Source organism: Falco punctatus, assembly GCF_963210335.1.
Source record: "Falco punctatus genome assembly, chromosome: 15".
Classification (NCBI taxonomy): domain Eukaryota; kingdom Metazoa; phylum Chordata; class Aves; order Falconiformes; family Falconidae; genus Falco; species Falco punctatus.
In genome coordinates, this window is record NC_137595.1 from 8,956,946 (window position 1) to 8,968,766 (window position 11,821).

Sequence of the window (11,821 nt, forward strand, 5' to 3'; positions counted from 1 at the left end):
AACAGCTAAGCAAACATTGGATTTCTAAGGAGAGATTTAAAAGTTGGGATTGAATACGAACTCTGCAAATTGTTTGGCTAAGGAGTGATGTTTGAGCTATGAGTAGTCGATACAGTACCTTGGTCGGTCTGAGGTAAGACAATAGATATTTTACTTTTTAAAGACTTTAACGGGGCAAAATAAATCCGTTTGTAATCTACTGTGTTATGCTATTTATTATTTATAACTATGTAAAAAGTCTGTGGTGATGAATTATAGTATTTTTTTATGATTGAATAAGTTTTTTATGTTCAGTAATTGCTGGCTGGTTTGTATTTAATACGCAACATTGTCTGCCAGAATCATAAGCTTCCATTTTTGAATGTTTGTAACATAAATGCTTTTGTTACCTAAAAGTACAACTTCTGATCTTTCTGAAAGAAAATAGCACTGAATTTAAAGTAAGATTATGTGCTTTAAAAGTGAGCACAATCTCTGACAATACTGTCTGGCTAAAAAGGGGAGGAGGAGAACCATAGGTGGGGTTTTTTTTTGTTGTTGTTCTGAAGAAGCTGTTGAGTTTCCAGAAGACATGTACATACCAGATTATTTTTAAAAGTGTTTCCATTAAATTGCAAGAATTACCATAATGGGCCAACAGTGGCACTAGTATTTGTATTACCATTTTCACCTGTGGAGCATTAGTTCCCCACCTCAAATAAATGTGCATATTGTAAAATATTGTCCATTGGTGCCATTTTTAAATGAGCTCTACGGTATTGAATGTTAATTTTATTTGTATATGCACAGTGCTATTTCTTGAATTTTTGATGTCTTAAATCGCTTAATTATTTTTTTATTCATGCTTGTATCTTCTCTGCCTTCTCGATGCTAAAAGGCGGCTGCTTTTACAGTTGCAAAATATTGATAAACAGTATGTGATAAAATTCAACCTGTTACCTGTGCCCCAGTTTCATGATACTGTGCTTTTATTGGTACTGTGATTTAGAAATCTGAACAAGGGGTGGCAGAAGGGGGAAACCTATTGCATGCTTTCTTAAAACTGAGAAGAGCATAGCTATTGCTTATTTTTGGCTGACTTACCTGTACAATTGATGTATTCCAGATTTGTTTGTTAGTGGAGAGTCTTATATAAGTGCTGGCCTTTGTAAACATTAGAATGTAAGCTTCATAAAGCGAACGCACAAATGCTCAGTCTTGTTACAGCATTTTTTTAGTGTTTGGGCTGTTCTTCGCTCTTCAGAAGACATGGCTCTTTTATAAAATATATACGTAATACACACGCATACACTGTGTCTGTTGTTTCAGAATGAATGTCACTGTGTAACGTAGTAGGTCCCACCGAGGACCACGCTCTGTTTCGCGCCCATAGCTGTAAGACCACTTGTTTATTGTAAAACTTAAGGTTTCTAAGACTGATAGCTGATACTTGCACTTAACTGCATGTGAGTTGCTGCTGCTTGCAGACTCGATCCTTACGGCAATGTAAAGGCTAGTACAGCATACTCTGACTAAAACTGAAGTCGCGTTTCTGGGTTTGTCAACTGTCTTGTCTGTAACAAATTAGGTTCCAGTTTGGGGCAGAAGGCCAGCTGGTGCTGGTAGTCGGCTTTAATATGTAACTATTGACACACTTAACAACTGGTTTTTTTTATGATTTCACCAGACGGACTTGTGCTGAATTGCCATGATGAGTGTCTGAGAGCTCCTGTCTTTCCTCCCCCTCTTTTTTTTTTTTTTTTTTTTTTTTTAATAATGAGGAAGTATTAATGCATATCTATGGCTGAGAATCACCAGTGGTGACTTACTTTTAATGTTGTAACTGTTGAGAAGAAAGTTAAAATACCAGCAAATACCAGCGTAATTCAAGCAGCATTTTAGACGGACTATTTTTAATATGTTAATTAGCACAGCGTTATGAAGTTGGTCTTTGTATGGTTCATTGACTAGCACTGCCTTTAGATCATATCCAAAGCACGCTGAATCCTCAATTCGTGGGCTTAAAATGCTGGAAGGATTTTACCAATGGTTTAGAAAAATGTGTGTGTCAGCTGTGGAACTCTGTATGTTTTGATAATATCAAGTGTTCTCAATCGGGAAATGGATCACAGTATGCATGTTTCATTCTCCTTCATTGAATTTCAAATTGGCGATCATGGGCCCGAAAGCCTGTATTCAAGGGGCTGTTTTTCTGACTGTATGTGATTAAATACTTTCTCCTACAATGGAAGTAATTAAACTGTCAGTGGGTGAGGATGTAAATCTGAGTCCTGCAGACTTTATTGGAAAACTCATTCTTGAAATGCACACGGAAAGCTATACTGTATAAAAACAGTGAAGTGGGATTTTTTTTCTTTTTTTTTTTTTTAAGTCATGAGAAAAATAGAGCGCTCATTTTAACAACTCAAAATGCTAAAAACATTTTAAATGTAAGACTTTAGCTTGGCACGTTTAGACAGAACCATGTTGGGAGCTGTACGCAGAGGTTAACTAGAGCAGGCTTAGGCAGATTTGGAGCTCTCGTATTCTGGTGGACAAACACAACAGACTAGCCTTGGGAAATTAATTTTTGCAAATATTCACATTCTTATCTGGAGACCCTGCTAATATATTGCGAGACAACAAAGACGAGAACTTGTTTTTCCTGGAGGAATTTCATCTGCATATAATCTCGGTAACTTCATAATAAAAAGCGCTTTGCATTAATATGGGTTCAAATATTTCATGAAGTCATAGGACTGTTTCATTTGCTTTTTTGGAGTAAAGGCCAAGAAATATTTTTGGAGCTATACAAACTGCCTCTTGTAGTCCAAGGCTATTACATAAATGGCAACTGGCCATAGTAAGTGGCAAGGGACTTTGCCTACCATTCAACATTTCAGGCTCTCTTGAGATCTGTTAAGTAATCCTTAGCAAATTTGGTGATTGATGTAAGATGGGTCACTGAAGGTACCACATGACCCAGTGAGAAGGATGTAGTAACTAGCTCCTTTGACTATAAATTAGAATTTTAGCCCTGAATGTAGACCTAGCTTATCCAACTAATTTTCAAATGAAAAATGAGGTTTTTTTCAAGCAACTGAGACTTTGATGAGGGTCTGCACTGTTCGGACTTGGAGGAAAAGACTCCTTGCTGGCAAGCCTAGGACAGTTTTGCTCAATCCATCCCCAGAAGAGCAAGCCATGCTTACCAGTCAAAATTAGAGTAGCAGCTCTCTCCATTTTGGCCGTCTTTGGGGAGGGCAGGGGGTTGGCGGTTGGGCTTCCTTCAGGGCTGATTATCTAATTCATGGCTAGGACCTTCGTCATCAGGCTAAAATCAAACGTAGATGTTGTTTTAGGGCAAGTCTGTTTTTTGAGGGAGTAAACAGGCTGCAGAGCTGGTTTAAGCATGACAGCCTGGGTTTGCTCCTGCTGTGGACGGAGAGTTCACGTAGGCAGGTTATAGCGACTGGGCTGCGGGCTCGGCGCTGCCATTCCCGTAAATACAAACGCACACAACTTCCACTTTCAATGTGTTCGTGTACCTCAAGGCTATCCTTTTATTAGTGTACTGGGCACTTAACGGAAGTCTCTTGTTTCAATCCAAACCGTTTTGCATTAAAGCTGCTTTTTATTACTTGCTTTTAGATCTTAAAGCCTTTTGATATGGGGCCTATTGGGCTTTGGGTTTGAGTCTTGCCTCTGATTAGCATGCCAGGGCCAACATTTTCTTTTTAAACCTGGAGCAATTTGTTTTGTTCTTGCATTTTAAAGTTTGGGGATGCGGAGGAGGTAGGTTCTTGCCATTAATAAAGAATGCATGTTAGTTTTGGTGATTGCAAAAGCTGATGGGGTTTTAGAAGAAATAGGACCTGAAAACACAGAACAAAGAAATACTGATTTTTAGCAAACCAATTTGGCTGGTTTGATACGAGGCTTGATTCTTTTAAAGGCAGGCAAGAGTCTTTTGAACATATCATTGGTAACAGCAGCAAAATCCAATATGCTTTCACCTTCAAACACTTCTCCTTACTGTAAAGGACCTACTACTGAAAGACCACAAGTTCTGCTCACCCCCAACGAAGAGGGCATGGTCTATCTCCGTCTCTGAAAAGTCTGCAGCAACAGTCCCCTGTGATTCCACAGGCCTGTCGGTGACATCAGACTGTCTAGCCGTTCCATTTTTGTCCAAAAAGCATAATTTTACACCATACAATAATGCTTATACCTTTAGTTTCCCTTATTTCTGAGGGCCATGAGATTTTTACATTTTATGCAAATGCGATTATTATTTGCTGTTAATTACTGTAGGTTGACTGTCTTACTAAACAGCTGCAATAAAATTCCTGATGGACTTTGTGTGTCTCTCATTTTGGGGTATAATGTAGTTCTGGATTTTTTATTATTTTTCCGATAATGCAATGTGTATTTTCTGGAAAAATTATCCATTGTGTTTTAATTCTGCAAGGCATTTGGATATAGTTTATGCAGAAGTAACTCCTCTTTAACAACATGAGTCAAATGAATCTTGAAGACAATTACTTGCGTTTGTTTTTTCAGAAATTGACTGGTTTAACCCTTGCATCACCTAAAGACAACTATATTCTGCTCAGTCCCCACATTTTTGAATGTTTACCAAAGTAAAGTAAGTTGGCAGAAGCACCAGGCTGTTATTTGTATGGGGCTAGTTTATAAAGCAGATTATGAAAACCCTATTGTGCTTGAACAAAAAGATTTTCCTTGCCCCAAATAATTTGCAATTTAAATTTGTCATGAGAACTGTGATGGTTTATCAATGCGATGCATGGTCAACAATTTTTTCGGTATGAAAAAGTTAGGATCTGTAATATGCAGGTAGGAAGCAGGTTGTATCAAAAACTATGGGCCAAAGTAAAATAAAGAATGTAACTAAAGTTAATTAGTCCACAATCTAAATGTTGGATCTGATCTCTGACAAAGCAAACCCTTTGCTCTACAAGCTCCTAAAATTTTGAAGAAATTCAACTACTGCCATGAACTTGACAGCTCAGTCTCAACTCTAGCTACTTATGACCAGAACCTCCAAGAATTTGGAAGAGAAGTAAATGTGGAAGGTGGAGCTAGAATTAAAATGCCTGTGTGCCTATGATGTGTGAGTATTGGTTTGAAAAACGATGCAGCAAACAAAGTACAGTGAGTTGGGACAAACGTGCTTTAAATAAGAGTTGGGGATGTCCTACGTATAGTACGTGTAACATCCTGCTTGTGTGCAAGAACAGGCTGTGAAAGAAACAGCTTTGTGTGGGAGAAGCAACATCAAAGAGCCTGAAAGAACTAGTATTGTAATAGGAAACATTTGCCTTTTGAGGACTGTTATTGCTGCTGGTCACTTCTTTTTCTTTTTTTTTTTTTTTTTCTTTTGTCCCCTCATTTCCCCCCCCCCCCCCCCCCCCCCCCGTATTAAAAGACAGCAGTGCAGGGCAGCATGGGTTGGGTGGGCCAGATGGGCAGCAAGGAGGGTTACAGAGGGATAGCTGAGTTTGTGTGGGCTTTAACAGCTTTCCTCCTGCCCCTTTGACACTGAGTTTGCATCAGCCGCGAAGATTATAGTTGCACTTGTTGGCCAACCAAAGCAAGGCTGGACGCTCAACTTCTTGTTGATACTGAATGGGATTGCCAGCTTCCATCAAACGCATCCTAGACACGGTGGGTGGGCAAAGCTTTTCATGGGGGGAGAGGGGAATTGAGGGTGTAGGAGATGTCCAAAAGATGCCCAAAAAGCTCTGGGAGCAGTGGGAGTGCATGGGGGACCTGGTGGGACAAGAGCCTGTAGACAGCACCGTAGCGGAGCAGGAGGAGGAATGTCACCAAGCAGGAAGGAGATGGCATGGCATGGCATGGCATGGCATGGCAGCAAGTGCATGCAGGGCGTGCAGGAATCACTGGTTTTCCTGCGCAGCGTCACTGGTTGCTCGTGTTGCCAGCAGAAGGCTCGCGCTGAGGGCGAAGGGCTGCGGCACAGCTGTACGCAGACAGCAAGCCAGCCATGCCACAGCCACGCCTTACGGCTCGTGCTTACTGGGGTTCATCAGGTGTTTTTGGAGAGTAGCTGAAGTTTTCCAGCCTTTGCACGAACAACAAGGAGCGCAGTGCATATAGGGCTTGGGATGAGCGTAAGTGCCGGCACAAGCGCGACACACATCTGGTTGGGTGCTTTGGACCAGATGTGGGATGTTAATGGGGATGTTAACGGGGATCTGGGTGACCACAGGATGGCGTCTCGTGGCTTGCAAAGCACAGAACGGTGTTTAACGAGCCCCGGTAACACTGGCCAAAGTGTGTCTGAACTGTTCATCCTGCAGCTCTTATTGCTAGAAATTTCTAATCTTTTCTTCCTTGTCACTCACAGCGTAACCTCTTGCTTTCAAAGCAAGTGCGAACTTTCCAGAGCAAGGTTTGGACTTCATTGTACAAATAACATTAATACTGATTTTAAAAAAAAAAAAAAAAAAAAGGCAGATGCTCTTGGGTTCTAAGAATAACACAGTCCTGTGCTAGAGGAGACTTTGACCAAATTTCCTGACCACATGAAATGAATGAAAGGCCCCACTCACAGCAAGAGAGATTTTCTAGGGGTATATCGCATATCGGCTGTGTTTCCAGCCCCGTGAAGCCTTTCAGAAGCACGCTGTGGCACATTTCAGTTGATTTTAGGGAATTGCAGCGTACACGCCGGGTTTTCCCCCCGCGGTGCTGATGCTGCAGTGTTGCCATCCGATCGTCCGTGGGAAGCACCTTTCTGTTCCAGCTGGTGTGGGCTGTAGCAGAAATACCTGTGTCCTGGGGGATTTGTGGCGGCAGACCTGTGTCCTGGGGGATTTACGGTGGCTTCAGCTTCATGACCTGCAGCACAAGGGGAACATCTGCCTGTGCAGAGTGTCCAGCCACACAGCCCTGCTCCGCCGCTGCGTCCAGGTGGGTGCATGGGCAAGGCTGGCTAGAACGTGCCTTGGTGCCTGCTGCTGCTTTTGGACATACGTTGGGTTCTTTACTGAAACCCAAGATGCAAAAATAAGCAAGCACCAGCCTTGGGCTGTGCATTGGAGAGCTGCCTGCAGGGTTACAGCATGGGTCTGGGGAGGTCCCGCCGCTGCCCCTCTGGCTCTGCGCTCTAACCCAGCCCAGCAAGGAGGTCGGGGAAGATGGATGAGCCTGATCTCCTTCACGGAGCACTTGGAGATCTCTACAGGGTGGGTGCTGTGCAAGGGCTGGGTGCTATCACCACCACCATTGCTGGGAATCCTGGTTTGGCCCCCGCAGCAGCCACTGGCCCTGTTGTGCCTGTGCTGCACATAGTTTTGACTGGAGCTGGGAGCGGTTTCTCTGCTCTTTCATAGTTTGCCTTCTCCTTCGCATGTCTCCAGCAGGAAGTGCAGATTCAGCAGGCATTGTGTGCCTCAGCAGCCTGCCAGCTGCCTCGCTGGAGCTAATTCACAATTCAAGTCACTCCTGATAAGTTTGCAAACAATGTGCAGTGATTTCTGAGCTAGATAGCAGCTGAGCCGAGCTCCTCCGTCTCCAGCCTGTCAGCTGAATGAAGCCGTGCGTGTACTTCGTAAAGCTCGTGGGTCAAACCTGCTCATAACATTTTGTGCTGCTGTGACGCTTCATAATTTTCTTATTTGTTTAGGAATAACTTTAAGCGAGTGTCATCATTATTATCAAAATTCTTTTAATAATTTAAGGCACAAAGGGGGCGTATGGTTAGTGCTGGTTTAATGCAAGCTAGGAATTGAACCCAGGACTTCAGACTTGCTGTTTCTTTGATCACTGGATAATTCTCTTACCCCTTTATAACACACTAAAGCAGCCTGGGAATAACTCCAGTGAAAACAAGAGCAACACTTTTTTTTAATGCTAACTTGATGTGGCAGCCACTGAAGGCGTGTGCTGCGGAGCCAGCCCAGAGGGAGCGACTCCGCACTCGTGGCTCATCAGCCCCGGCAGGAAACAGCGGGTCAAAGTTAGAAGGAACTTACTTAAAAGCTAAAGAGTGAGTGGTGCAACAAGCACTGGGAGAAGGCATGGTTCGGTAGCCAGCAGGGTAGCTCGGGATTCTCAGTCTCAGTCCTTATTCCACTTGCTCTCTGTTGGTTCACATCTGTTTCACCAGAGAGGTGCCAAGGTGATGATCCATCAGGTAAGGATTCGTAGGTGAGACTGCACAGCTCTCTCTGAAAAATGGAGCCGGCACAGAACCCACACTGTTTAATCTTCCTCGGTATGTTTTTATGAAACGAAATCCTCATGACTTTATATCTCAGCTTGGCAGATACTACTTTTTTCAGATGTTGTAAGGTCAGTAGTCACAAGTGTAGCAGCCTAGAACTGCAGGATGGGTCCGACCGTTTCGTGCAAAAATTGGTACAATGCAGTGACAGAAGTAGGAATATCTATTGCTGCTGCCAGATGACAGCAGGGTTTGTTCATAGGTAAGCCTGGGGCAGCTCACCTGGGTGCACTTTCCAAAGGGCATGGGGTCACATCATAGGCAGACTTAGGTTTTGAAGTGCATTTGTCACTGTGCCATACGATGGGTTGGGTTTTTTTCTACTCCTCCTTTAGTATTGGAATTGGAAATTCAAGTTGGAGAAATGTGAAAGCAATTGGGCCTAATCCATTCCTGTTGTTACTCCTTTTGTTTTCACTGGAGTTACTCCAAAGCTGAATTCAGCATATGATGAACAACTTGTTCTCCAAAGCTGGAACTTAGGGGAGAAGGTTTCAGGGATGATCACGCAACTCTGAGGCTCCTTCTCAAACAGCTGAAGCTCCCACAAGAGGGACAATATATGGTGAGTTCAGGTTATTGAATTTAGTACAACGTTCTAGTAATAAGCCCTCTAGTCATAATAAGACATTATTATCCATTAGAACAATTACTTGAATGAAACCCAACTGCTAGCTCACTTAGATTGGATGGAAAAATCCTCGCTGTTGATCTCAATTCCAGTTTGCTGAAGAGATACTAACCACAAGCAAATGATAAATGGTTCTGAGCCTGCTAATCCTCTTCTCGCTTCCCTTTCCTCTCACCTCTTCTGGAGCCAGCTCCTCCAGGGTTGCCACTCAGGAAATGTTGCCTGCTTTTCAGGCGCTGATGATCTCGGCTGCAGCCCAGGAAAGGAAAGCCTCCAAAGAGGTTACAAACCTGTTTTGGTTAGATGGAAAAAGGAGATAAGCTATGGAGGAGCTGCACATTACCAGCTGGGGACTAGGTGGAGGTTGTTTGGGTTTGAGTTTTTGCAGGAAGGGGAATATTTCTGTTAAGGACGAGGATGAAACTCTTCACAGATCTGCGAGAATGAACCACTCTTCGCTGCTGGTGAATTCCTCCTGTGTTCCTGTGAGCTGTTGGAGGGGTCATGGCAGGCACAAGATCCCCATGGTAAAATTAAGCTTTTCTTTCTTGGAGAAATAACCATTACTGTCTCTCTGGCTCACTCCATTTCATTTACTTTCTAAATAACTCAGATCACAAAGGGCTCCAGGAGGGGTGCAGTGCTTGCAAAGAAAAGGCCTGGATGATTTTCTCCATTTAAGAAAGTCTTGTGAAAGTTGTGCTGCCTGCTCTTGCCCGGAGAAGAGGATTTATAACAGATGCTCCTGTAATCTTCACCGTGTGTGATTTGGAGGGTGGAGGATGCACCAAGCTTGCTGTGCTTGGGAGACCAGAGTAGCTTTCTGCTGAACAACGTGAGTCCTGTCTGACTAATGGAACATTTCTCTGTCCCAGAGCCCAGCTGACACCAAGGCAGGAGACCCCCTTCTCGTACGAGCTCTCACACGTTGGGGCCTGTCTCCTCTGCAGCTCTGCTCAGGCAGCTTTCAGTGCCACAGCCACGGCATCCTTGGTCTTGCTGAGGCTGAGCACGTCTCTGTTACCCTTTGGATAACATCTTCCTCCTCCTCTACTTTGCTTCTGACCCAAGGAGCGTCTGCTAGCTGCTCTCCCTACTGCTGCTCCTCCCAGACCCTCTCTGTTTGCAGCAATCCAAGCTGCAGGTGGTACCACCACAGCCAGCTGCCCTGACTGCCGGGGGTGGCACCGAACATGCTAAGAATAGAAAAAGCATTATAGGAAGGGGCATTTACAGCATTTATCGTTGCTAACTGGAAACAGAGCAAGCACTTCCCTAACACATTAGCTGATCCACAGGGTAAAATATTTTCTTCAACAGTTACATACTTAGTAAGCAGGGAGGAAGAACCCTTCGCTTTTAAAACCAAAACAAAGCAGCTTCCAGTCTTAGTTATTCCTCTCCACAACAGAAAAAGCACCACTAATAAGCTGATCAGTGTAATGGTCAGTAAGATGCTGCTTTGCTTAGATCTGAGGAGGCTTTAGGGAGAAGGCAAAAAAATTGACATATTCCACACAGTTACTGACCTCAAGGCTCAGCGGAACAAACACCAGATAGCCAAGGAAAACAGAAAGAATAGTTAAAATCTTACAAACCACAGCGCAGAGGGATTATCACACCAAACTTTGGTTAAAGTTCACATAGTGAAGAGGATCTCTGTCTTCCGAGGAACTACAGCTCCTACTGTTTGTCAGGCACGATGGTCCAAGGCATAAGCACTTCCCTAACTTTACTTGGTCATCAAGAGCACTGTAATTTGGACCAAGACTTTTGGAAGGCTTCAACACTAAACCAAGTATTTTATTGCCCAGCTTAAGCACAGGAGAGGAGGGGGTCTATTTTCCCTTCTGTGGCTGTTTATCTGCAAGGCACCCAAACACAATGTAAATGCCTGGATTTATACAACTTGGGTTTGATGGAGTTCAAAGGTGAGACCTGCTCAGCCTCCTGGTCGCAAACATCTGAGAGCCCAGCACGAGGTAAGACCTTAGGCTTGTGCCTCCAGCCCTGCTGCTCTCATACTTTTTCTCCTATTTGAGTTTTTGCTTTGCTTCCCTTCAAGCATTTGGCTCTAGGAGCTGGGCATCTCATTTTTCACTTTGAACCTCTCTGTTCCTTCTAGCTGGGAGCTGCACATCCTAAGAGTCTGGAAACTAGAAGATTTATTAAAAAAAAAAAAAAGTCGTCAAAACTACATTGTCTTAATTCCTGGAGGAGATGGATTGTAACTCATGTTCTTGAATACTGTCGTTAGGTGTTTGGCCCATTTCTCCTGTAAGCTAAATATTATTTTTTTTGCCCTAGAAGTATTTGCCTAAGGACTTTCTTCTATTCCCAGGTTAGCAGCAACGCCTGTGGAAAAAGACTAACTGCTTCTTTAAAAACTGAATCAAATTTGGATGGACGACATAGATAAGCAGCCTGGTGTGGAGGGTTGGTGGAGGTGTTCTGGATGGCTTATTCCCCCTCAAGTGACACAATCCCACACTATACTTGTTTAATTCAGACATAAAATACCCTGAAACAGGGAAGCTTGGGTTCTGGGTTCAGCTGTGAGAGCTGAATATCACTTTCCAGAGGGGTGTCTGTGCCCCTCCTTGAACAAAACCACCATTCAAGGCCATCAAGGCACCAGGTTTCTGTGATGCTGTCCTTGAGCCCCACCAATGCTCCCTGTCCCAGGGGGGCTGTGACCAGCCGGTTTGGGGGCTGTTTGTCAGACATGGCTGCAGAGGCTGCTGGAAAAGAACACATCCAGAGGTGCACCTCTGGGCCAGGCCCTGGCAAGTGCTGTGGGTTCCCCTCCCCCCCGCCTTGAACTTTGCTGAAATGCATGGCCATACTTCAGGACCTTCAAGGACTGTTTCTCTAATCTCCCCAGAAGGATTACTGCTGCTGGAAATCATGAGGGCTTGGACTAGCTATCAACTTTATCA